The 24800-nt window shown below is 42.1% G+C and overlaps 2 long non-coding RNA genes across 2 annotated transcripts; one reads left to right on the forward strand and one right to left on the reverse strand.

Moving 5' to 3' along the window:
• Nucleotides 1–974: 974 nt before the first annotated feature.
• On the reverse strand, nucleotides 975–24049 carry LOC137837469 (uncharacterized). The gene is made up of 10 exons (XR_011085464.1): nucleotides 23947–24049; nucleotides 23560–23766; nucleotides 23372–23442; nucleotides 12261–20899; nucleotides 11924–12008; nucleotides 11268–11520; nucleotides 11055–11146; nucleotides 8895–9050; nucleotides 5428–5540; nucleotides 975–1380 (listed from the first exon to the last, which is right to left on the reverse strand). It is a non-coding gene; the product is annotated as an uncharacterized lncRNA (long non-coding RNA).
• Nucleotides 10204–10777, forward strand: LOC137837470 (uncharacterized). The gene is made up of 2 exons (XR_011085465.1): nucleotides 10204–10332; nucleotides 10415–10777. It is a non-coding gene; the product is annotated as an uncharacterized lncRNA (long non-coding RNA).
• Nucleotides 24050–24800: the final 751 nt, after the last annotated feature.

A 24800-nucleotide genomic window follows, 5' to 3' on the forward strand; every position in this document is an offset into this window, starting at 1 on the left:
TCCACTACCCCTAGATGGTTGTTATATATTCTTTACAACGTTTACAGATTTAATTTCCTCTATTGAACAAAAAAAAATGTCTAACGTAGTCTACATCTAACTAGCTATCTCTTCCTTATACATGATGCATACATCTGTGGCATAAGTAACTGAGATGCACAGTACAATTATATACCTTGACTCATCTGCTCGTGCTTCTTGCTCCTGTACATCTGTCATCAATACACTAGGATTTTCTAACTTTAAGACTAACAATTAATTACGAAGGAGTTCATTCTTTATCAGGATTTTTTTTATCTTTTAAAAATAGATAAATTAAATAAAGAAAGAGAAAACAGGAAGTAGATTACGCCTTTTCCCCCATCACATCATTTGTGGTTTGTGGAGAAAAGAGTAATCTGAAGGTGGCTTTTGACATGAGATATGGTAAGCCCCTTTACATTCATGAGTTGTAAAACCAACTTTGGTGTGGCCCTGTAAATCCAAATCAATACCACTCAAAATTCAAGCTTTTTTGAAGTTAGCTTATAGTTTTACGTGAAATGGTATAATACAGCATGTCAATGATATATATGATTATCATTCCAAGTGTTACTGATGACAACGTGGTTATTCTTATTTTTCTTTCTGAAACACTTTTGTACATATTTTTAAACTAACTTATTAGTCAATTATAAAAAGAGAAATGTTCTAAAAAGATCATTGGGAATAATATTTAAAAATTAATACCCATTTATGATTTCTTAATTTCACAGGTAATATTTAAAGGATAATGATACCTGCACAACTTCCAAAACTATTATTTTAATATTTTAATTACAAATTTATCCTTTATTATATATATTTATTTTTAAATTCATCGCATCAAGAAGTGTATACAATTTTAAGAGTTGTGAAACTATCATTTTTCATATTTAAATACAAACTTAGAAGAAATTAAATTCTAAATTAATATAAAACAATAATAGCATATGTTTGTAAAATAAAATAAAAAATTGATAGTAAGATGTTAAATAACAATAACCTATAAACAAATAGATTAAAGAAAAGCAAATAGTTCTAATCTAGAGTATGAAAGACCATCAAAATATAAGTTTGATATAGTGTAAGATGCAACTAAGCACATTGAATTCAAGATAATTTCAGGAGATTTATATGTTTAACAGGAACCTTTTCTTTCCCTTCAGCCATGATAACTTTGAATGGATACCAATCTGGGTTCTTTAGATGCTCTTCTCACAATGAGCACAGTTCTAGAGCTCTCTCTTCAACTTCCTCCTCCTTATATCTTCTCTGAATTGCTTTAAGGAACGGTCTAGTGTCAAGTTCTCTCATTCTCTTCAAACGGATGTTTCCTCGAGATGCTAGTTCTTTAATACCCTGCCAGTGAGAGAAAAAATTATTAAATCTTGAAAACCAATACCAAGAAAGCTTTTAAGAATTGCAAAATATTTTCAGAAAAAACACCCATGATAAAGGTAATGATGACATATAAGCAAAGAATGTCCACACAATGACAGTTATTGTTGATTTTGGCTTAATCCCAAGTCCCACATCGGTGGGTTCATTGTTTGGGAGGAGGTTTGAGGGTTATACATTAAACTCTCCTCCTTCACTGTTATATATCCCAATTTGTAATATCTTCTCTCATAGTAATAAAAGTGAGCTGTTTTTGCTGTGCTCGGAGATTAGGCTAAACAGGCCGAACTCCGTTAACAATTTTCGGGTGTGTTCTTTCCTCTTTATCTCTTTTATTATTCCGCTTTATTTATTCAATATTATTTGTCGGGTAGCTCTGTTAGGGTTTTGTTTTAGTGGAAAAATTGCCCGTTTTTCCCAACAAGTGGTATCAAGAGCCGAAGGTTCGCCTTGGGTTGTTTGAAATTATTTGTAATATTGAATATTATATTTTGAGTTTGTAATGGCAAATCAAGAAGAAGTGAAGAATGTATCCAGAGTGTTGGGCTCCTCGTCATCATGGTCGAGGTTCCCGGTGTCCACCTTGAAATTGGCGGTGGAAATATTTGATGGCACTGGACATTTTGGCATGTGGCAAGGAGAGGTCTTGGACTCTCTTTTTCAGCAGGGTCTTGATATTGCTATTGAAGGAGAGAAACCAAAAGAGGTAGAAGAGAAAGATTGGAGCATCATCAACCGGTTGGCATGCGGAACTATTCGATCCTGCCTGTCCAGAGAGCAGAAGTACGCTGTAAAAAACGAGACTTCTGCACACAAACTGTGGAAGGCATTGGAGGACAAGTTTCTGAAGAAGAGTGGTCAGAACAAGCTCCTGATGAAGAAAAGGTTGTTCCGATTTGACTACCAACAAGGTACTACTATGAATGCACACATCACTATGTTTAATCAATTAGTAGCAGACCTGTTGAATTTAGATGTGAAGTTTGAGGATGAGGATTTGGCTTTGATGTTGTTATCATCTCTTCCTGATGAATTTGAACATTTGGAGACTACGCTCCTTCACGGGAAGGAGAATGTGTCGTTAGATGTTGTTTGTTCTGCTTTATATAGTCATGAATTGAGAAAGCAGGATAAGATGAAAACCAAATCAACGACATCAGAAGAAGCATTGGTGGCAAGAGGTCGTCAGCAAAGCCAAACAAAGGAGAGAAGAGGGATGTCTAAGTCTAAAGGTCGAGCCGTTGCCAAAGATGAGTGTGCTTTCTGTCATGAGAAAGGACACTGGAAAAAAGACTGTCCAAAACTGCAGAAGAAAGAGAAGGTTCCGCAAGATGCAAATGTTGCAGAATGCAAAAGTGATGTGGAATCAGATATCTCTTTAATTGTCTCGCTTTCAGCATCATCGTATCCAGATGAGTGGATATTGGATTCAGGTTGTACCTATCATATGTGTCTCATTCGGGATTGGTTCTTTGAATTTCAAGAACTTGATGGCGGGGTTGTTTACATGGGTAATGATAATCCATGTAAGACAGCTGGGATAGGTTGAATCAAGCTGCGGAATCATGATGGATCCACCAGAATTTTGCGGGATGTACGGTACGTGCCAAAGTTGAAGAAGAATCTCATCTCATTGGGGGCTTTAGAATCTAAAGGCCTAGTTGTGACGATGCGAGATGGAATTCTTAAAGCAACTTCGGGAGCACTGGTGATGTTGAAAGGCGTGATGAAGAACAATTTGTATTACTATCAAGGTAGTACAGTGGTGGGGACAGTAGCGGCAGCAACTTCTAGCTCTAAGAAGGATGCTGAGGCAACGAAGTTGTGGCATATGAGGTTGGGACATGCTGGAGAGAAATCCTTGCAAATTCTTACCAAGCAGGGATTGTTGAAAGGTACGAAGGCTTGCAAACTTGAATTTTGTGAGCATTGTGTTCTGGGAAAGTAACGAAGAGTGAAGTTTGGCACTACAATTCACAATACCAAGGGTATTTTGGATTATGTGCATTCAGATGTGTGGGGACCTGCCAAGACTCCGTCAATCGGAGGTAGGCATTATTTTGTCACTTTTGTGGATGATTTTTCCAGGAGAGTTTGGGTGTTTACTATGAAGAACAAAAATGATGTGCTTGAAATTTTCCTTAAGTGGAAAGCTGAAGTTGAAAACCAGACAGGAAGGAAGATTAAGGTTCTCCGAACAGACAATGGAGGAGAATACAAGAGTGATCCGTTCCTGAAGGTATGTCAAGATTGTGGCATAGTTCGGCACTTCACTATTAGAAAAACACCACAGCTGAATGGGGTGTCGAAGCGTATGAACAAGATACTTGTGGAGAAAGTTCGTTGTATGTTGTCTAATGCTGAGTTAGGCAGAGAGTTTTGGGCTGAGGCTGTGACATACGCTCAACATCTCGTCAATCGTTTGCCATCATCTGCTATAGATGGCAAAACCCCGTTAGAGGTATGGTCTGGAAAACCTGCAACTGATTATGATTCTTTGCATGTTTTTGGTTCTATTGCATATTATCATGTGATTGAATCAAAGTTGGATCCACGGGCAAAGAAGGCTCTTTTCATGGGCTGTAGTCCTGGAGTGAAGGGATACCGTTTGTGGTGTCTAGAGGCAAAGAAGACGATTATCAGCAGGGATGTTACCTTTGATGAATCTGCCATGTTAAAGAAGGTAAATCCAGAAGGAGCTGATAGTACTCCGCAACAGGTGGAGTGTGCCCGGAAGCAGGTGGAGTTTGAGCCGACAGTGGTGATCCCAACACGAAATACCACAAGTGACTCTCCTATGGCAGAAGAAGAGTCAGATGAGGAAGAGGTTCCTACCCAAGAATCTCAACAACAATCAGCGCCAATTGCAGTTAGAAGACAGAGACGAGATATTCAGAAGCATGCTCGTTTCATGGATATGGTTGCCTATGCACTTCCAATTGTTGATGACATTCCATCCACTTACCTAGAAGCCATTCTGAGTTCAGAGAATGGTAATTGGGCGGGTGCGATGGAAGAGGAGATGCAGTCTTTAAAGAAGAACAAGACGTGGAAGTTGGCACAATTACCAAAAGGTAAGAAGGCAATTGGGTGCAAATGGGTATTTGCAAAGAAAGAAGAATTTTCTAATAAAGAAGATGTTCGCTACAAGGCAAGGTGGTTACAAGGGCCAAGTTTGAATATTGTTTAGACTTGGTTAATATTTTGCACATTTGAAGTTGGCGCCCGGAGGCGCAAATTTGAAGCACTGTAAAGTTTGTTTTTGTTATGTTGTGAGAAGATTTGTTTTAGGTGGGACTTGAAATTAAGCCAAGGTGGAGATTTGTTGATTTTGGCTTAATCCCAAGTCCCACATCGGTGGGTTCATTGTTTGGGAGGAGGTTTGAGGGTTATAAATTAAACTCTCCTCCTTCACTGTTATATATCCCAATTTGTAATATCTTCTCTCATAGTAATAAAAGTGAGTTGTTTTTGCTGTGCTCGGAGATTAGGCTAAACAGGCCGAACTCCGTTAACAATTTTCGGGTGTGTTCTTTCCTCTTTATCTCTTTTATTATTCCGCTTTATTTATTCAATATTATTTGTCGGGTAGCTCTGTTAGGGTTTTGTTTTAGTGGGAAAATTACCCGTTTTTCCCAACAGTTATGTCTCGTCTGCATAATTAAATGAAGTAATGAATGGTGAAAAGCATTTCGAGTATTATGAGTCTATTTGATGAATAAATTGATAAGATTTTAATATTACTCAAATCACTCAGCTACCTTGGTATGAATCATAAAAGTTAACAGCATGGTTAACCAGATAGAAAAAAGTGGAATGTATAAGAGCACATGTTTTCCAATTCAAACGACACTTTAGACAGACATCTAAAATCACCAATAAAAACACCCCCAGTCGTGAGCCAACTGATTAAATAATGATCCTGCAATGGACCACATTGAGATGCTATTGCAAATTAGTTTGAAGAATCGGTAGGATAGGAAGATATATTTGAAAAAACATACTTACATTAACCAGTGCTTGTCGAGCTTCCTGCAGCTCATCATTACTCACACGCTCTTTACTTTAATAACTAGTGTTCGGTTCAACTCATGTAAAGAATCTTCCTTGTCTCTTCAATCCTTTTGTAAAGAATCTACCTTCTTCAGAACTTCTGTACCATCATCATCATCATCTTCCATGTGCTTCAACTCATTTAATGAGCCCTTTAATCGCCGAATCTCCTACTCCAGCTCTTGTGTTCATATCAAGTTGTTTTTTAAGGCAAAAGATTTTAGCATGGAGCTGTTCTTTTTGTCTTTGTATAAATAGGTATTAAATAGCACTAATACTATCACATTCTGGTGTTGGCACACCACTAAAAAATTTTTGTTAATTATCATGGGTCAAAAACGGACTCTAACTATGAAAAATCTATGCAAAAAGGTAATCATAGACATAACGTTAATAGGAATTTCAAAGCTAATGTACTTGACGTAAAGATATTGGCAGGTACAGATGACACATGGCGGGTGTTTTTTGCGTAGGTCAAGCGTGGACTTAACCTACAAGGAGTTGACAAATTTATAAAAAAAATGTGAGTTTGACCGATGGCTAGCCCACACAAAATTATATTAGTGTGGGTTTGGCCTTCAAGATGTCCACACATTTATAAAGTAGCATGACTTTAGCCCACGGAAGTGTCACACAATCTTTAAATAAGCGTGGGTTAAGCCTTCTGTTGGCCACAAATAAGCGTAGACTAAACCTTCATGTTTGTTGACCATAAATTGGTGTGGGCTAAGTCTTCAAAATATATTTTATATTATTTATTTGAAGAAGTGTAGGCTTAGCCTACAAGTTTGGCACACAAAGAATTTCAAATAATGGTACAGTTTGTAGATCTGATTATAATTAAAAAGAAAAATATTTTTTTATTGAAATAAATCAATTCTAAAATTACATTAATTAATGTAAAATCAATTTTAAAATTACTCTATTTCTCTCTTTCTTATTGTATTTATCCTATTTTTTACTTGTCTCATTTTTTCAATATAATTATTAAAGATACAATTATTTTAGGGAGCAATCTCATGAAGAAATGTTTTTCTTACTAAAAAAGTTTTATTTATAACTTTTTCCTTATACTTTATACTTGTCTTGAAAATTCAATGTTGTTTTTTTATTTGCAAGAAAAAATATTTTTTTAATAAGAACAAGGAAAAGTATATATTAATTAAGATAAGTAAATTGTCCCAACCAATGGATAGTAATTTTCTAATACAAGGCCCACGATAATAAACATCTTTTATTTTCTAATTAACTTTGCCCAGGACATTTTGCTTTGTTTGCACTTTGAACTTAGTAGTTAAACCAATTGTACCAAAATACAAAGGTAAAAAGGTTATAACGGTGGTTTTTTATTGAAGATATTTTGATTGAAATTGAACTACTTTAATTAACTAAGGTTGAACTATAAATATTTTAAGAAAAATAAAGAACAATAAAATGGTGTTGATAGATACCAAGACCTTCACACTCTTCAAAATATCAAGAAAAACAGAAAACACGCTTCAAAAAGCAGAGCTATATAAGGTTCCAACTCAGAAACTTCTACTTTGTATTAAATACTACTTTGTATACTAAATAGTTCGAAAATTGTATCTTATGTATTACTATTGGTAGAAGTGTTTTGGTCATGCGTATCCACATTTTTCATTTTAATAACTAAAATAATATATTAACAAATAGTAAAAACTAGTAACTTTATAAAAATTGTTCAATATGCACTCTAGTATAAAAATAACTACTGCATGAATATTCACTCTCACTTTTATACTTAATAATCTGCTATTCTTTCCAATATTATTCTAATTAAACTGCACAAAAAAAGAAAATAATCATTTAAAATATTAGTCTTCCCTCTGGTTTTATTCCAAATTCAAAGTTTGAAACATCAATATTAGTTTTATTCCAAATTCAAAGTTTGAAACATCAATATTAGTTTTATTCCAAATTCAAAGTTTGAAACATCAATTTTTTTTTATCTCTCTGAGTTTCATGTTTTTATCTTTGGAGTTTCATGTTTCACATCAGCATTTCAAAGAGGTTTTGGGCAGTTTTGTGTAGTCTGCTGAAAGACTTATTTTTGCATGATATGAACACCTCAACAATTACACATACACATCCAGATTTTAAGTTAAGCATGTGGAAGATATGTTTTCTTCAATCATGATCACCATCACCTAACATATCTTCAATCATGATCACCATCACCTAATTTTGAATCAACAGTACAACACATGACACCCTAAACTAACTAATTTTATACTAATTTTATACTGTACAATAATAATTGAGGACTAGGCATTAAACTAACAAATCTAATATTTTACTTCATCTTATCTGAGTGTTCAAGACAGAGATGTTTAAGAAAGAAAATTGCGAGGAATTTATTATGTTACTTGCTCAACTCTTTTGTTGACAGGTCGATGTGGGACTCTTATGCTGAAAACTACATTCCCTGTAATATAATATTTTGTTCATCATTTCAGCTAGAATATAGGACAAAAAAATTTGAATCCAACACAAATATCAACCAATTCATATGTTATTGATTCTTGCATCACTTAGAGTAAAATGAATTTGAAGAATGTCATGTAGTAGCACAGTCTTCATAAATATTATTGTTTGTCTATTTAATATAATTTATGTAAAGTCTCTGACTGGAGATGATGTAAACTGATTCAAATATATTATTATATTAGTAATAGAATTCAATTTTGATTCGGTTTCACTTATTTCATATTTTAATAGTGTTGGATTAAGTTAAATAATTGACTCTTATTTTGACTTGAATAAGAACATAGCTATCAATTAAATGAGGTGGCCCAAGTGTTCAACTCACTTGATAAACCATAATGAAAAACTGTTTTTAGTCTAATTTAACAGACTCATGAGTTTCTATTTTAATAATTTATTTTTTAAGTGTGAGCTTAAAAAATATCTCATACACTGTTATTTGTTACTCATAAGGATAAGAAGATATATATCAAAGAGAGAGAGAGTCAAATCAAGTAGAGTTAATCATCTGCCTGCTAGTCATAGAAGTCGACAAACAGAAAAGATTTCATTACAATCACATATCTACTACAAATACAGAAAAATAAAGGTTCATGAGAAAGCATCAAATTTGCACATTATTATAATATCATCTGTCTGATAATCAAAATTACGAAGCGCAAAAGACATGTTCAATCTTGAACCAATAAAATTCTTATGTACATCCAATTGCAGATACATTACAAAAAAGAGTGAGGATTCATGGTGAAAAAATGAACAGGTTGAAAGTAAGCAGCAAAAATTTAGTAAAGGGATAACAATGGACCGATTTATGTTTTTAATTAGTCAATTATCCTCACAACAATAAGCTGTAAAACTAATAGTTCATTTAGAAAAAATAAAACAATTATAAAATGCAGTTTTGAAAGTAAAACCTTGATGGGAGATGAATAGCTGCCACAACCACTAACCGGTGACCTTGGATTCTCTGTCAAGTTAGCTGCATATACATGGGCTGTATTTGCAGAGGTTACTGGAGTTGGGACAACATAATGCTCAAGATCAAGTTCCAAACCCACAGAAGAACAATTCTGGACCAAAAAATAAAGTAAGCCTAAATCACTTGAAGCTTGACAATAAACATTGCACGTAGAATTTCCCTCAGATTAGAAAAATACCACAAACAAAGTTGCAATTGAAGATAATGCCTGATTACACATCACATATTGAACAACCAAAGGAAAAATTAACTTGAATATCAAACTGACCAATATTTTGGAACTATTTGAAACATATTGTTTTGTTTAGAAAAAGGTGAGGTTTTAAGTGCAAGACATCCCAAATGTGCATACTATCTCAAACCTCAGAACAAGATTAACATTATGTGAAACAGTGGATTACAAAGAAAAATGAAGGTGCCAAGAACGATTTTTTTTTTGTTTCATCCTACCTCACCACCTGTCTGAGGTGCTGAATTTATGCTGACATCAGGAATCCATCTCACAGATGATGGACGGAAATTATCCTGATAAGCCCTCCAATTAGCAGCAAGGTCAAATGGAGAAACCCTGTCTGCTTTGACAAACACTTGATATATTTATAATGTGGTTAATAGGCATTTTATAATTTTTATGATATATTTATCTACATTTATTTGTGTAAGTATCTTTATTTAAATTGAACAAAGATACTAATTAAATGTCTTAATGGACTTTAATTATGTCAAATATGGATCCGTAGTGTGCAAAGCCAAGCTTTATGCCCCACCTAAGGACTCTCCATTCAACATACCTACCAAGTTGAACGAGGGAACAGACTTGAAGGTCAAATCCAAAGACAAATATGAAGTTGTGTTGAAGGATAAGCCATTTGCTTATGCTTCAAAGAAGCATTCAAAGAATGTGAAAAGCCCAAGCCTTCACCAACTCCATACTACTACAAATCACCTCCTCCTCCATCTCCAGTTTACATATACAGGTCACCACCTCCTCCATCACCTACCTATGTTTACAAGTCACCATCACCACCAGTTAAGTCACCTCCCTATTACTATCAATCTCCACCTCCACCATCACCAAAACCTAAACCTCCTCCATACTATTACCAATCTCCACCTCCACCGTCACCAAAACCTCAGCCTCCTTATTATTATTACTCTCCACCTCCTCCGACACCAGTTGTTAAACCACCATACTACTACCAATCTCCACCTCCTCCATCACCAAAACCTAAGCCTCCATACTACTACCATACTACTACCAATCCACTTCCTCCATCACCAAAACCTCAGCCTCCTTACTATTACCAATCTCCACCTCCTCCATCACCAAAACCCAAGCCTCCATACTATTACCAAATTTGAATACTAACAAGGTACACACTCTCAACTCACCCCTCCTCTTTATTTCATACATATTCACACTCAACTCTAACTAAAACATTTTTCCAATTTAAGATAAAATCTGCAAGAAAGCAAGAATATAAAGAGCTTGCAGAATGGTATCTTAACAGTGAAAAAGCAAAGGGAGATTGCATGGAGAATTTTGATCCAACTTTACCACAGGATCATAAGAAATCACTTCTTGGTAGTATGTCTGAACCTGAGTGAGAGTTTCTCTAACTCTAACACCAGTATGATTAAATTGTTTAGATACACACGTAGCCCAATGCTACTACTTTGGATTCACTCATTAGTCTTTGTGGAGATTTAAGATGTTGAAATAATTTAAGTTCATAAAATGTTTTATGCTATCAAACCTTTTTCTTTTTGCTGCTCACAGAAAAGAGAAAAGGGGAAACTGTAATTAGGCCATTCAAATGAGAACCTTAATGTGTACCTGCTTCTGAACTTACTATTATTTCTCAATGCTAATTAACTTTTACGTTTGACTGGCCAAGAGAATGAACCCATAGAATGAACCCATTTTCCATATACAGTTATTATTCTTAATTTGAGTGAAAGGAGTTTAGAATATATTTTGCAGAGATGAATTAATGGGAGGTAGTGTACAGAACCATGGTCCGACTTAAATTCCCTTGTTAAGCATTTCATCAACTAGATTATCCATTACAGAAGCTAATTTATATTATTTTACCTGAGGATTGTGGGATGGTCCTTATATGAATTAGCTTTTTGAATATAATCGTCTCTTTGTGCCTGACAGAAGCAATAACCTTCAAAGAGTTCCTGAAATTAGTCACACATTATTAATATGATCCAAACACACAACCAATCAGGATTTTCCATCAAATTAATGAGTCCATGAAAATTTCACGAAACAACAGAAAAAAGCTGAGAAATGGTATACCACTGAGAACCGAGATGGGGCAAAACTTAGGTTCTTCAACTCGTGGAAGGAAATGCGAAACTCCCGTTCGCGTTCTCACGGTGGCACGACTACTTCATCACGGTGGCACGCACTACTGCTCAAGCGCTCGCACTCCATCGAAAATGCTCAATCGCACAACATCGAAAAAGCTAAGCTTGTAATCTGAAATGCTAAGCTTGTAATCTGAAATGCTAAGCTTGTAATTTCACTATGTCTCCAGTTGAAAGGGACTCTGAAAAGTGTTTAGTATTTTATAAAAATTTGACACCTTAATAATTAAAGATTTTTTAAATAAATAAAAAATAATTTTTGGTGGGCTTCACTTTCACAGTTTCATTATTTATTTAAATTTAGTTTTAAATTATGTAGCGTGGACTAAACTTTCAAAACTTAGAATTTTTATTTCTTTTAATAGGACCGTTTCATCAACGCAACCTTTTTCTTTAATTTTTTTTTTAAAGTTTGCGTAAGTATAACCCACACTTTTTCACATTTTATTTGAATTTTTTAATAGTGAGGATTTAGTAGGTTTAATTGACACTTTTTAGTGTCTCGTCAATTTTTTTTTTAACTAAATCTGATTTTTCTTGTAGTAGTGCACTTGGTTATTAACAAAGCTAACAAGTAACACATACCCTTTGATGTTCTGCCAATTTCATAACGTTTTCATCAGCTTTCTTGTGCTACAGAGTAGCCATATGAAGAGAGCCATTTTTCATTCTGCAAATCCAATAAATGTCGGCAGTGTTCAACAAAGTCTTCCACAAGCTTCTTGAGCGCAATATTATTTTAGATGATTTCAAAAGCACAGAAAAAACACAGGTTATGTAAAAAAAAATTATTTACACAGACGGTGGTGTTTTAGAACAAAGATAGTGCGATGGTGTTTCAGAACAAAGAAAAAGGGAGAAAATGGTTATGAAATTTGGAGCCTGAAGTCTTTGTTTGGCAAGAATGTAAATCAAAACTCACCGAAAGTTTCGGGATATAAACCATGTTGGCAAGACTATAATCTCAAACATTGCACATCTTATTAGCACTATAACTCAGAGTACTTCATCTTAAATCTTGAGACTATTCAGTGTTCCAATAATGGTAGTTGATCCGGATGACTTGAAAGATCAATAAGAAGCCAGCTAATCCCAAAAGAAAACAAAAAATGAGATTAAACCTAACCTAACCTAACCACTGCAATTATATCGATAGGTGGATTGTATCCTCCATTTTGCCACCATAATTACATATTGTACGCTGATAAAACCTAACCCAAATATTTGAAATGCAGTCAAAACGTGAACATTAATTGACTTCTCTGTGGACATTATTACACTTGCAAGGCTGACTCACCACATAAACTGTAGTTGTTTAAATTGAAGATACAATGTTGAGAAAAACGCATTGAATTCAAAGTTATAAAAGCAAATAAATGAAAATTGACTTCTTTTCTAGAGGTATTCAAGAATTATGCCAATCCAGTTACAACACCAAGGTTGAAGCAAAAGGGAAGTGGACACTGTATATACCTCATTGAACCTTTTCCTTCTCCTATCAGCTTGCATATAGCAATACCCAATATTTCATAAACTCTAAACCAAAAGAACATAAATATCCATAAAGAATCAACCAGGAAAGGCCAGATTTTCACACAAGACGCGACCCCAAAAAAATGACTTTTCCTTACCAACAACTACTGGAGTTAATTTTAAAGTTTACACTTGAATTATAGAAAACGCAGAAAAGAAACTTGAAGTGAATTTGGACAATGTAAATAAATTTAAACATATTCGCTTGGGTTACCAAAAAGTAACAAGGGAGATGATCCGGTCGGTCATCGGTAGTCGGTGACGTCAGCAACGGATAGCCACATGGATCGTTCTTAGTGGGACACGTGGGCCAGGGAAGCTTATGCGTCTTAGAGAGGGTCGCCCGGGAGGGTGATCGGTGATCAGGGTCGGTCGTGTTACGCGCAGTCAAGCCGTGAGCGAGAGGCGATTCCCGGCGGGAGCGTTGCATACGAGCCTTGTGTGACGAAGTGTCAGAGGAAGGAGAAGTTATGTGCCTTGTAATACCGCGCATGAGAGTGGCCTAAGAGAGTGGCCTTGTAATACATCACAGAGCGCACACGAGTCTCGCTGAGATTCCTAGTTCTTAGTTCTTGGTGGTCTTGCTTGACTGACTTGAGCGTCGGAGTGCAATCGGCCGCTAGAGGCGCCGTTTGTTGTGTTTCGTAGGTTCGCTTGGAGTTCTTTGAGAGGTGCTTGGAACGTATTTGCGGAAGACGGAGTTTGACGTGGCGAGTCCTTCGACGATCGAATCACTTGCAAGATCATTTGGCGCCCACCGTGGGGCCCGTGTGAATTTGTGATCCCATCCACTTTGCGGCTAATTTTCGTTTGTTCTTGAGATTCTTTGCTGAGAAAATGAGGAAGACAAGGCAAACTTCACCTGCGCCATCAGCTGAAGAAGAAGCTGTGACAATGGCGCAAGTATTGGAAATGATGCGAGCGTTGCAAGATGATGTGGCGGCATCAAGAATGAGGCAAGAAAGAATGCAAGAGGACTTGACTGCATCGCAGGGCAGGAACGAGGAGCTGAATCGAGTTAACGAAGAATTGCGCAAGACTTTGCAGGCGCAGAAGGAGCGAGTGGCAGAGGAAAGAGTGGCGCCGCCACCGTCTCCCCCCAGGACTTTCCCCATGCCATTCTCGTTTGAGATCATGGGTGCAGTGGTGCCACCAAACTTGGTGAGGGTGAAAGCCTCGTTTATGGGGGTGGAGGACCCAGAAACGCATCTGACAGCGTTTCACACCCAGATGATGCTTTCTGGGGGCTCAGATGCAGTGTATTGCAAACTGTTCATGAGCACCTTGGGCGGGATTGCTTTGGAGTGGTTCGTGAGCCTACCAGATGGCCACATCACTTCGTTTCAACAGTTCTCGAAGCTGTTCAGGGAGCAGTATATCGTGAACAGGGCACCCTCGGTAGTGTCGTACGACCTGTTTGACGTGCGCTAGAACCAAGGTGAGTCCCTCCGGGATTACCTTAGCCGTTTTGGGGCTCAGGTGGTGAGGCTGCCCAACAAAGATGAAGATATGCTGGTGCATGCGTTCAAGAAAGGGGTTCTGGCGGGCCCTTTCAGTGAATCTTTGATCAGGGATTCCCCCAGCACCTTCGCAGAGATTAGGCGTCGTGCTGTGGCACACATCGTGGCAGAAACAGCGGTTTCTGAGAAGAGGAAAAGCGCGATGCCGACCAAGTCGCACGCAGGTCCGAGTAGGTCTCAGCAGCCGATGAAGGTGCATGAGGCCAAAGAAGGAAAGAAGGCCCAGGGGAAGCCTCTCCCTTACGAGCCTAGGAGGGACCAGGGCAGGGGGCGCGCGAGGGAGAGCAACGCGCCCTCCAGATTCGACTTTGTGGTGGAATTGGCGGAGCTGATCGCCATTCCAGCCATAGCGGCACGTTTGCGAGCACCGGAGAAGACCGACAAGGTGCTGGGGCGGAAGAAGAACGGGTGGTGTGAGTTTCACCAGGCTTATGGCCACTCACTCCACACGTGTTTGGCGTTGGGACACCAACTCGCGGAGTTGGTGAAAAGTGGCTTTTTTAGCGATTACTTGCGGGAGACGCAAGGTGATCGGGCGTCGGGGCCACCAGCGGAAGACCCGCAGCACGAGGTGCCGGTGCTCGGGGAGGTGCACATGATCGCGGGAGGCTTCTCTGGAGGAGGATGTACGGCCTCTCAGAGGAAGAAGTACGCGCGCTCGGTGATGGCTGTCGACTCGGTGGAGGAAGATCATTCCCCCAACGTTGACATTACCTTCACCAAGGCAGATCTCCAGGACGTTGTGCCTCATGACAACGATCCTATAGTTATCTCCCTTGTCACGGCAGGGAGAAAGGTTCAAAGGTCCTTGTGGACCAGGGAAGCTCAGCGGACGTGATGTTCTGGCCAACGTTCAACAAGTTGCAGCTGCCCCTTGATCACTTGAGGCCCTACCCGGGGTGCTTATATGGCTTCGCAGGGGACCAGGTGGAGGTGCGAGGCTACATCGAGCTAAGAACCACGTTCACGGATGGGGTCGTGGCTCGCACCAAGAAGATCAAGTACCTGGTGGTCAACGCCCCATCCGCCTACAACAAACTGTTGGGAAGGCCGACGCTCAACAGGTTGGGTGTCGTACCATCGACGAGGCACATGAAGTTGAAGTTGCCATCGATGGAGGGGGTGGTGATCACCATCAAGTCGAACCAGAAGGAAGCTAAGCGCTGCTATGAGAACAACCTCAAGCAGCAGAGGAGCATGTGCCATGTCACCTCGACGCCACCGCGGGTGCGGGCGAGAGGCGATCAAAGGTGGAGGTAGTAAGAGGTACACAAGGTGATCTGGAGATGGAGGAAGAAGTGCTGAGGGGCTCGGGGATCGCGAGGGCGGTCATCGCCAGTGAGAGAAAGTCCCATCCTACTGAGGGGTGGGTGGAGATGGAGATTAAGGGAAAGAAGTTTAAGCTGGGGGGATCGCTTAGCGATGACACGCGACAACAGATCGTCGGGGTGGTTGAGAGGCATCTGGACGCGTTTGCGTGGTCAGCCTCAGACATGCCAGGCATTGACCTAGACTTCCTCTGCCATCGTCTCGCAATGGACCCCCAGGTCCGACCGGTGCGCCAGAGGAGGAGGAAGTTTAATGAGGAAAGGAGGTAGGTAATCCACGAAGAAACCCGCAAACTCTTGACCGCGGGGCACATCAGAGAAATCCAGTACCCAGAGTGGCTGGCCAATGTGGTACCGGTGAAGAAGTCAAATGGCAAGTGGAGGATGTGCGTGGATTTCACCGACCTCAACAAGGCATGCCCCAAGGACTCCTATCCCCTGCCCAGCATAGACGCCTTGGTGGACAGCGCGTCGAGATGCCAGCTTATGAGTTTCTTGGACGCATTCTCAGGTTATAACCAAATCAGGATGCATCCGATGGACGAGTGCAAGACTGCGTTCATGACCGAGTGGTCTTGTTACTGCTATAAGGTAATGCCATTCGGCTTGAAGAACGCGGGGGCCACCTATCAGAGGTTGATGGATAGAGTGCTCTCGCCGATGTTAGGAAGGAACGTGCAGGCTTATGTCGATGACATGGTGGTAACCTCACGAGAGAAGGAGCAACATGTCACTGATCTAGAGGAATTATTTGCAACAATCGCCAAATACAGGTTGAAGCTCAACCCGGAGAAATGTATTTTTGGCGTGGAAACGGGGAAGTTTTTAGGCTTCCTCTTAACAGAGCGGGGAATCGAGGCGAATCCCGAGAAGTGTGCGGCGATCACGGCATGAGGAACCCAGTGTCGGTGAAGGAGGTGCAGCAACTCACCGGTCGGTTGGCGGCATTGTCGCGATTCATGTCCGCCGGAGGAGAGAAGGGTCATCCTTACTTCCAATGTCTCAAGCGGAATAGTAGGTTCGTTTGGACTAAGGATGTGAGGAGGCTTTCGTTAAGCTAAAGAAGTATCTGGCAAGCCCACCAGTGTTGTGCAAGCCACAGGTGGGCACCCCTCTCCGTTTGTACTTTATTTCGTAAGTAAGGTGTTGCAGGGTCTTGAAGTAAGGTATCATGCCCTGGAGAAGGCAGCTCTGACAGTGGTGTTCTCGGCGAGGAGGCTCTGCCACTACTTTCACAGCTTCACGGTTGTGGTGATGACCGATCTTCCAATCCAGAAGGTGCTGAAAAAGCCAGATGTAGCCGGGAGAATGGTGAAGTGGGTTGTGGAGCTATCTGAGTTTGATATCAGATACGAGCCCCGAGGACCGATCAAGGGGCAAGTGTTTGCGGACTTCGTCGTCGAGTTGTCATCAGGCGCTGCACCTTCGGAGGGCTCGGATTTTCGCTGGGTCTTATCACTGGATGGTTCCTCCAATCAATAGGGGAGTGGCGCTAGAGTCATCCTGGAGGGCCCAAACGGAGTGCTGATCGAGCAGTCTCTGCGTTTCGCCTTCAAGGCCAGCAACAACCAGGCGGAATACGAGGCCTTGATCGCCCGTATGTTGCCGGCAAGAGAGATGGGAGCGAGGAGTTTGATGGCCAAAACCGACTCCCTGTTGGTCACTGGGCAGGTAACGGGAGAGTTCTAGGCCAAAGACCCACAGATGGCTGCATACCTCGAGTATGTGCATACCTTGAAGACGTCCTTTGCAGAATTCGAGTTGGTCCATGTGCCGAGAGAGCAGAATGCCAGAGCCGGCTTGCTCGCAAAGCTAGCCAGCTCAGGCAAGGGGGGCAGGCAGAGGACCGTCATCCAAGAGACCTTGAAGGTTCCTCGCACGTTCGCAACGGACAACCAAGTACTTCAAGTGTACAAGTCAAGGGAGCGTGTAGCGATCGGTCATCGGTCCAAGAGACATTGAGAGCACCCAAGGTGAGAGCGCGAACGGTGAGGACCGATGATGTGATGGAGTTTTGTGCCGTTTGAAGAACTGATACGTGGATAACGCCGTACTAGTGATATTTGGCAAATGGGGTGCTCCCGTTGGACCCGTCGGAGGCAAAAAGGGTAAAGAAAAGTTCAAGTAAGTTTACCCTTATCGACGAGGACCTCTTTAGGTTTGGATTCACCCATCCGGTGTTGGTGTGCGTGCACGGAGAGCAGTGTGTGGAAGCCACGTCGGTGGTCGCGCCTTGGCAAGTAGAGTTCTCCGTGCGGGGTACTACTGGCCAACGCTGAGAAAAGACTGTGTGGGGTATGCTCAACGTTGCAAGCAGTGTCAGCAACACGCAGATTGGCACAAGGCGCCCCCTGAAGAGCTGAGGTCGATTCACAGCCCATGGCCGTTCCACACCTGGGGGATCGACATCCTGGGACCTTTCCCCTTAGCAGTGCGGCAGATGAAGTTTCTGATCATCGCCATCGAGTATTTCACAAAGTGGGTGGAGGCAGAGCCGGTCGCGCAGATCACCGCTCACAAGGTTCAACAGTTCGTATGGAAGAACATTGTGTGCCGTTTCGGAGTGCCCAAGCGTTTGGTTTCCGACAATGGCACCCAGTTTACGAGTCACCAACTGAAGAACCTGTGTGAAGAAATAGGAATACAGCAGGTGTTTGCCTCGGTGGAGCACCCTCAAACGAATGAGCAGGTAGAGTCGGTCAACCGAGTACTGCTCAGAGGGCTGAAGGAGGCCAAGGGAACGTGGGCAGAGGAGGTTCCCAGGATCGTGTGGGCCTATCACACTACTCCACAATCTATCACCCATGAGACACCGTTCAGCCTGGTCTATGGGTCAGACGCTATGATCCCTGTGGAGATACAAGAAAGTTCACCAAGGTTTCTAAATTTCGTAGCCGAGGAGTCCAATGAGGAGAGGAAGGTGAACCTAGACCTTTTGGATGAGGTGCGAGAAGAGGCTAGGGTCAGTGCTGAAACTGTGAAAAGGAGGGTGGAACGTAGGCACAACACCAAGGTGAAACCGAGGCAGTTTCAGGAAGGGAACCTGGTGATGAGGAAAGCACATCAACACGAGATGGATAATAAGTTGTCCCCCAAGTGGACTGGCCCGTTCAGAGTGGCGGAGACGTTGAAGAATGGCGCTTATCGGCTGGAGACTTTGGACGGAGGGGCGATCCCCAGAACGTGGAACGCCACACATTTAAAATTCTACTTCAGTTGAAAATGTAAAGTAGTCGCGCTTTTGCGCTAGTATAAACAGCTTGAACAATTTAGGGGGCACTCTTTTTCCCAGAAGAGGGTTTTAATGAGGCCACCCAATAAAAAAGAAGTTATCAATATGAAAGGTTTGCAAGTTTTTAAGTAAAATCCTCCTCGCCCCAGGCGCAAGCGCAGGTAATCGGTTAAGCCTTCCTCGCCCCAGGCGCGAGCAGGGTGATTGGTTTAAAGTCCTCCTCACCCCAGGTGCGAGCGTAGGCAACTAGGGTTCGAAAAGCCAGGGCTGCTAGTGAGTCCAATAAGGGGAAGGAAGGATTTCGAGAAACACCTTTACCCAAGTGGCATAGCATCAATATTGGCGCAGTAGAACTCTTAGTAAAAAACCCTTCTCACCCCAGGAGTGAGAAGGCCGATGTACGATCCGACGAGATAGGGGCTGATGACCTTGGGGCAAGCAAGAGGGGTTATCGAGAAACACTAGTTTCCCCAAAACAAGGCATCATCCTTGACCGATCGGCGTCGAAGTCCTCTATGCACTAAGCGCTGGAGCGACAAGCAATATAGGGAGATATAAGGTGGAAGCAGAGGCGCGATGACTAATGGGTGAGTGGCTGTAGCATTATGATCGGTTATCGGGGGTGCGGCAAGAGATAAAAACTAAAGAAATGCACAAACAGAAGAAGCAGTAAGAGAAATGAGACATTGTATATATGCAGTAAGAGTTTTTCACATTCAGAGATTATGTACATAGAGATATGAACTGAATGAGAAACGATTAAGGGCGGACGATCTTGCCATCCACCACCTCGAAGTCCATTGCGAATTGGGAATAGTCAGCCTCCAGGAAGACACACTTCACCTGCTCAAGGGCCAAGTCAAACCCATCAGCGAAGGTATCAGCAACCTCTTCCCAGAGCTTGGCCTTCTCATTCTCGAGCTCAACTTTGTCGTTCTCAAGCACGACCTTCTCGGCGATCAGGGTGGCGTTGGCAGATTCGGCGTCCTTGAGCTTCTGATCTTTTGCTGAGAGAACCTCTGCCATATTCGCAAGCTGTTGGCGCAGAAAGGTGTTCTCAGTTTCAAGCTGGAGGGTCCTCCCCGTTGTCTCCAGCAGATCAGCATCAAGAGCGGCGATGGCATCCCCCATCAGCATCTCCGTCTTGATGGTCTCTTGAACTTGTAGGGCGCGCCCTTTCTTGGCCTCCTCCAGCATGTCCTTCAGCATGCCATTGGTAGCTGAAGAGCCTCATAGTCGCTCTGAAGCAACTCCTTCTGGTTGAGCAGCTCATTCATCTTACCTTCTAGCTTTTCGAGACGACGATGCTGCGTGGAGAACTCGAGGGAGAGCACCATCTGACAGGCCAGATGAAGGTCCACCTCGCTGGCCCTCCACTTGACTAGCTCGCGATTACGGATACGGAGCAGTTGCTTAGTCAATTGGAGGACCCTGGTGAGCCCTTCAGCGCTGGAGCCCGATACTTGCAGGGAGCTCCTGCCACCACCCTCGGTTGTGGTAGTAGAATCTTGAGGGCACGGCGAGGTTGGGGGGCGAGAGGTTCTCTCCGATCGAGCAGCCCCGCTCCCAGTTGTTTGGGTTTGTAGGAGTGGCCTGGCTGGGGGCGGGGAGGGAAGAGGGGCTGGGGAAGGAGAGCGTGCAGGGGAGGCCTGTGCTTGAGGGATCGGGGTAGCGTCTCCCTCAAGGCCCTCGGCTCCCCTCTTCCTTCGTTGAACCAAGGGGGACCCCGAGCTCTCCTCTTCAATGGACACAACGGTGGTGGGAGCCTTCACCAACCGTTTCCTCTTCTTGTCACCCGTGGTCTCGGGGCTTTCAGCTGGCACGACCGAGATGGGGGAGGCGGGAATAGGCTCGGCAGTCGCCTCCGTTCCGGAAGACGACCCGACGGCTCGTCGGCTTTTGGCTAGTTCAATGAGTTTCTGTCGTCGTTCCCTAGTGGAAGTCATATCTGCACCAGTTAAACATGGCAAGAGGTTAGTACGCAAAAAGCCAAGGAAACAAACAAACAAAGTGCAGAAAGGCAATTAACACATGCAAATACACGAGCATGGCAAACAAGCGCGAGGTTGCATGCCCAGGAAAATAGCAAGTTAAAGGGAAGAGAAGAAGGCGAACCAATGTATTTTTTGAGCATTTCTGCATCAAACTCATGCTTGATGAGAGTGGATGAGCCGAACTTGGCACCCAAGCTTGAGAGAAGGCCGCACAACTCGCGCTCGTATGGCGCCATGGCCTCCAAACCTCGGGGTTTCCTGAACTCCACCCTGGGGACCCAGTAGAGTGGGAATCCCTCAAGTAGAGTCGGGTTGTGCTCGTTGGAGGTGATCATGTAGAACCTACCTTTCCAATCCTTGAAGGACTGTTGGTATAGACCCAAGATCACCCTCCCTGAGACACCATTCAAGCTTACCCACGACCTATCACCCGGGTTCTTGGCCTCAAAGAAGTGGAGGAAGACATCGGTTGATGGAGGGTGCCCGAAAGCAACGTTCAGCTCAGTAAGGAGATCCTTCTCGAAGAAGGTCTGGGAAGTCGGAGGCGCAACCTTTTGAAAATGGCTGAGTAGATAAAGGTGAAGGGCACCCCATTGGTGACCCTATCATCCACACATATCGGCATGCCTCGGGGGGGGGGGGGGGATGCACACACCCAAGTGTCAGTCATCCTCCCTGTCAAGAGCGCATGAGGGCTCGTCCGCATCGCTTTTCAGCAGGGTAGCAAGATGGTCAGCGGGGAGTTGGCTGGACGTTTCGGCGAGCAGGTGGAGGGGAGCCCACTGGTACACCCGCGCGTAGTCTTGGGGAGGGAGAGTCGCCTCGGGGTGCGCACTCGCCGAAGGGGTCGCACTCGTCAAAGGCGATGACGGTGCACTAGCGGAAGGCTGTGCACCGGAAGATGAAACAAGACGCGCGATGGTTTTGGTGCGAGCCATTTGCTACAATGGAGAAAGAAAGAAGAAATGAAGGGTCAATAAAAAAAAAAAAAAACAACAAGAGGAAGACAAAGGGAACGAAAGTGCTACGGATTGAAGGGAGTGGAGAAACGAAAGCGACGAAGGAGAAGAAGAAGTGAAAACACAGAAAAAGCCAGGAGAAACACTGGTACAGTGCAGACAAAGAAGAAACAACCCACAGCGTATGCACAGTGCAGTTATTGGATGATGCAATCGGTAGAAAATATTCAAATATGCCATAGATAAAGAAAAGAGGTACCTTTTTGTTGATCAAAAACGGTTTCTGGAAGCCTGAGATTGGGGAAGACGAATCGCAAGGAGGGGGTTCGAGAGATTTCAGAGAAGGAGTGTTGGGGAAGGTGATGGAATAGTGGAGGCGCGTAAGTTTGAAATATGAGAAGCGCAAACAACGCTTCATGCTAGCTGTTGATGCGTACACGTGTCGCAAGATTAAAGGAGGAAAGCGTAACGTCACTTAAAGCGCAACACGTGATGTGGCGCGTGATGTGGCACGTGACGTGGCGTCACTGGCCACGTGGCCACAGAGGACGATCACTTAGTCTCTTTGCTGAAAACAAGTATACAGCTCGAGACTGGGGGGTTTGTGATCTGGTCGGTCATCGGTAGTTTGTGACGTCAGCACCGGATAGCCACGTGGACCGTTCTTAGTGGGACACGTGGGCCAGGGAAGCTGATGCGTCTTAGAGAGGGTCGCCCGGGAGGGTGATCGGTGATCAGGGTCGGTCGTGTTACGCGCAGTCAAGCCGTGAGCGAGAGGCGATTCCTGGCGGGAGCGTTGCATACGAGCCTTGTGTGACGAAGTGTCAGAGGAAGGAGATGTTATGTGCCTTGTAATACCGCGCATGAGAGTGGCCTAAGAGAGTTAGCATCCAGTCGGTGATTGGTGCTCTCTTAACCCATAACGTGCATGGTGCAAAGCAGAGGTGATCGTTCGCGTAGTAGGTGACGCCAGGTACTTGCGCTTAGCCAAGCCCACCTGGTACTCACGCCGAGGTTGCACAGGACACCTAGTAAAAGGAACACGCTAAGTTACCTCGTACACGAATAACTTAGGCGCGCCGTGGAGTATATAAAGGGATTCCACGCTCATGCAGAGGGGTAAGATTCATTCGTGCAAGTTACTAGCTTTCACACAGAGAGAAAGAGAGAATCACAGAGCGCACACGAGTCTCGCTGAGATTCCTAGTTCTTAGTTCTTGGTGGTCTTGCTTGACTGACTTGAGCGTTGGAGTGCAATCGGTCGCTAGAGGCGCCGTTTGTTGTGTTTCGCAGGTTCGCTTGGAGTTCTTTGAGAGGTGCTTGGAACGTATTTGCGGAAGACAGAGTTTGACGTGGCGAGTCCTTTGACGATCGAATCACTTGCAAGATCAGGAGAGATGGGACAATTCCTCATAATATTAATAATAATAAATTAATTAAAAAAGAAGATGAGTATGAGGAATAAACCTCTTCCTTTCACAAACGATCATTCTCTTCCTCGATAATTGTAATCAAAGACTCTAACTCAACTTATAAGCCTGGAAACAACATAATCATCATCACCACAGACTGTCACTCGTCGAACAAGTTTCAAATTAAAAAATAAAATAAAATTGAAAACAAAAAAGAAGTTACTAATTTTTCAGTTACTTTACCCAATCTTTGAGACTATTCAGTATTCCAAAACATCCTCTACAAAATACAGACTCTCAGGAACAAATCATAAAAAAATAAAGCAAAACATAAATATAAAGTTTCTCACAATGACAAAATAAAAAAAATAAAGGAACAAATCCAATAAGATCCGAGTCACCGAACCCGTAAAACGCATTGTAGTTCTTGGAACGAGAACGTACTGCAATCTAGAACGAAAATGCAGAGAATAATTTGTTCATAAAAACAAACAACACGTCACAAAAATATCTAGGTTGTGTGCAATGGGGGAAAATAAAAATCAATTTCGAAAAACAAATTAGGGCAGAAGATGAGAGAACATCGATTGATAAATGAAGAAATCAGAAGAGTTGGAGATTTTGATATACACTGAAAAGTCGCTCAGTCGCTCAGCTCCCACGATGATAGCCCTGCACGGTCTCCGACTCAGTAAGTGTGTTGTTTCGTAAAAAAAATACAGGTAGTAAAAGCTCTCTTCTACTTTGTAAATAAAAAACTTTGCATGCGGTTTATTAAAAAACCGCGAGGTGTTAAAAAAATCGCCAGTATGTAGTTTTACTAGAGGTTATTGTAAACCCTCCTGATAAATCCCTAGTAAAATTAAGAGTTTTGGTAGTGAATTGGTTTTTTTTACTCAATGTAATCCTAAACGTTTAGGGTATATTTTCAAAATTGTTTTTAATTTAAGATTAGGCTTCTTCTGTTTTATTGAATTTGTGCTGGCAGTTTTTGTTTACAGTATTTAATTTCGTTTATGAAAAATTGTGAAATTATGGATTTGAACAGATTGAAGTGTTACAAAAAAGTGAAGCAAAATTCAAAATAGAAAAAAAATGATAAATCAAATACAATCAGTGTGCAATTCTAGCACGGAGGTGAAAAAAAAGTGAAGCAAAATTCAAAATAGAAAAAATATGATAAATCAAATACAATCAGTGTGCAATTCTAGCACGAAAAAAATAGTGAAATGGCATCAGATTTGAAAAATTTATCAAAATTAATTGGTACATTATTTTGGTGTGGTTCCATCGCCAAAATTGAGTTAAGATCTTTAACTGTCTGTGGTTTAAATTTCAAATTCAAATTTGAATTGTCCAACTTAGCATAAATTGTTTAAGTCACGCATTTTGACACCTCAAAGTTCTAGTAGTACTGTTATGGTTTTATTAATCCAATACTAGTGTCATTCTTTAGGTTCAATTTGTGTGCCACCTTTTATTGA

Source organism: Phaseolus vulgaris, chromosome 4 (genome assembly GCF_000499845.2).
Source record: "Phaseolus vulgaris cultivar G19833 chromosome 4, P. vulgaris v2.0, whole genome shotgun sequence".
NCBI lineage: Eukaryota > Viridiplantae > Streptophyta > Magnoliopsida > Fabales > Fabaceae > Phaseolus > Phaseolus vulgaris.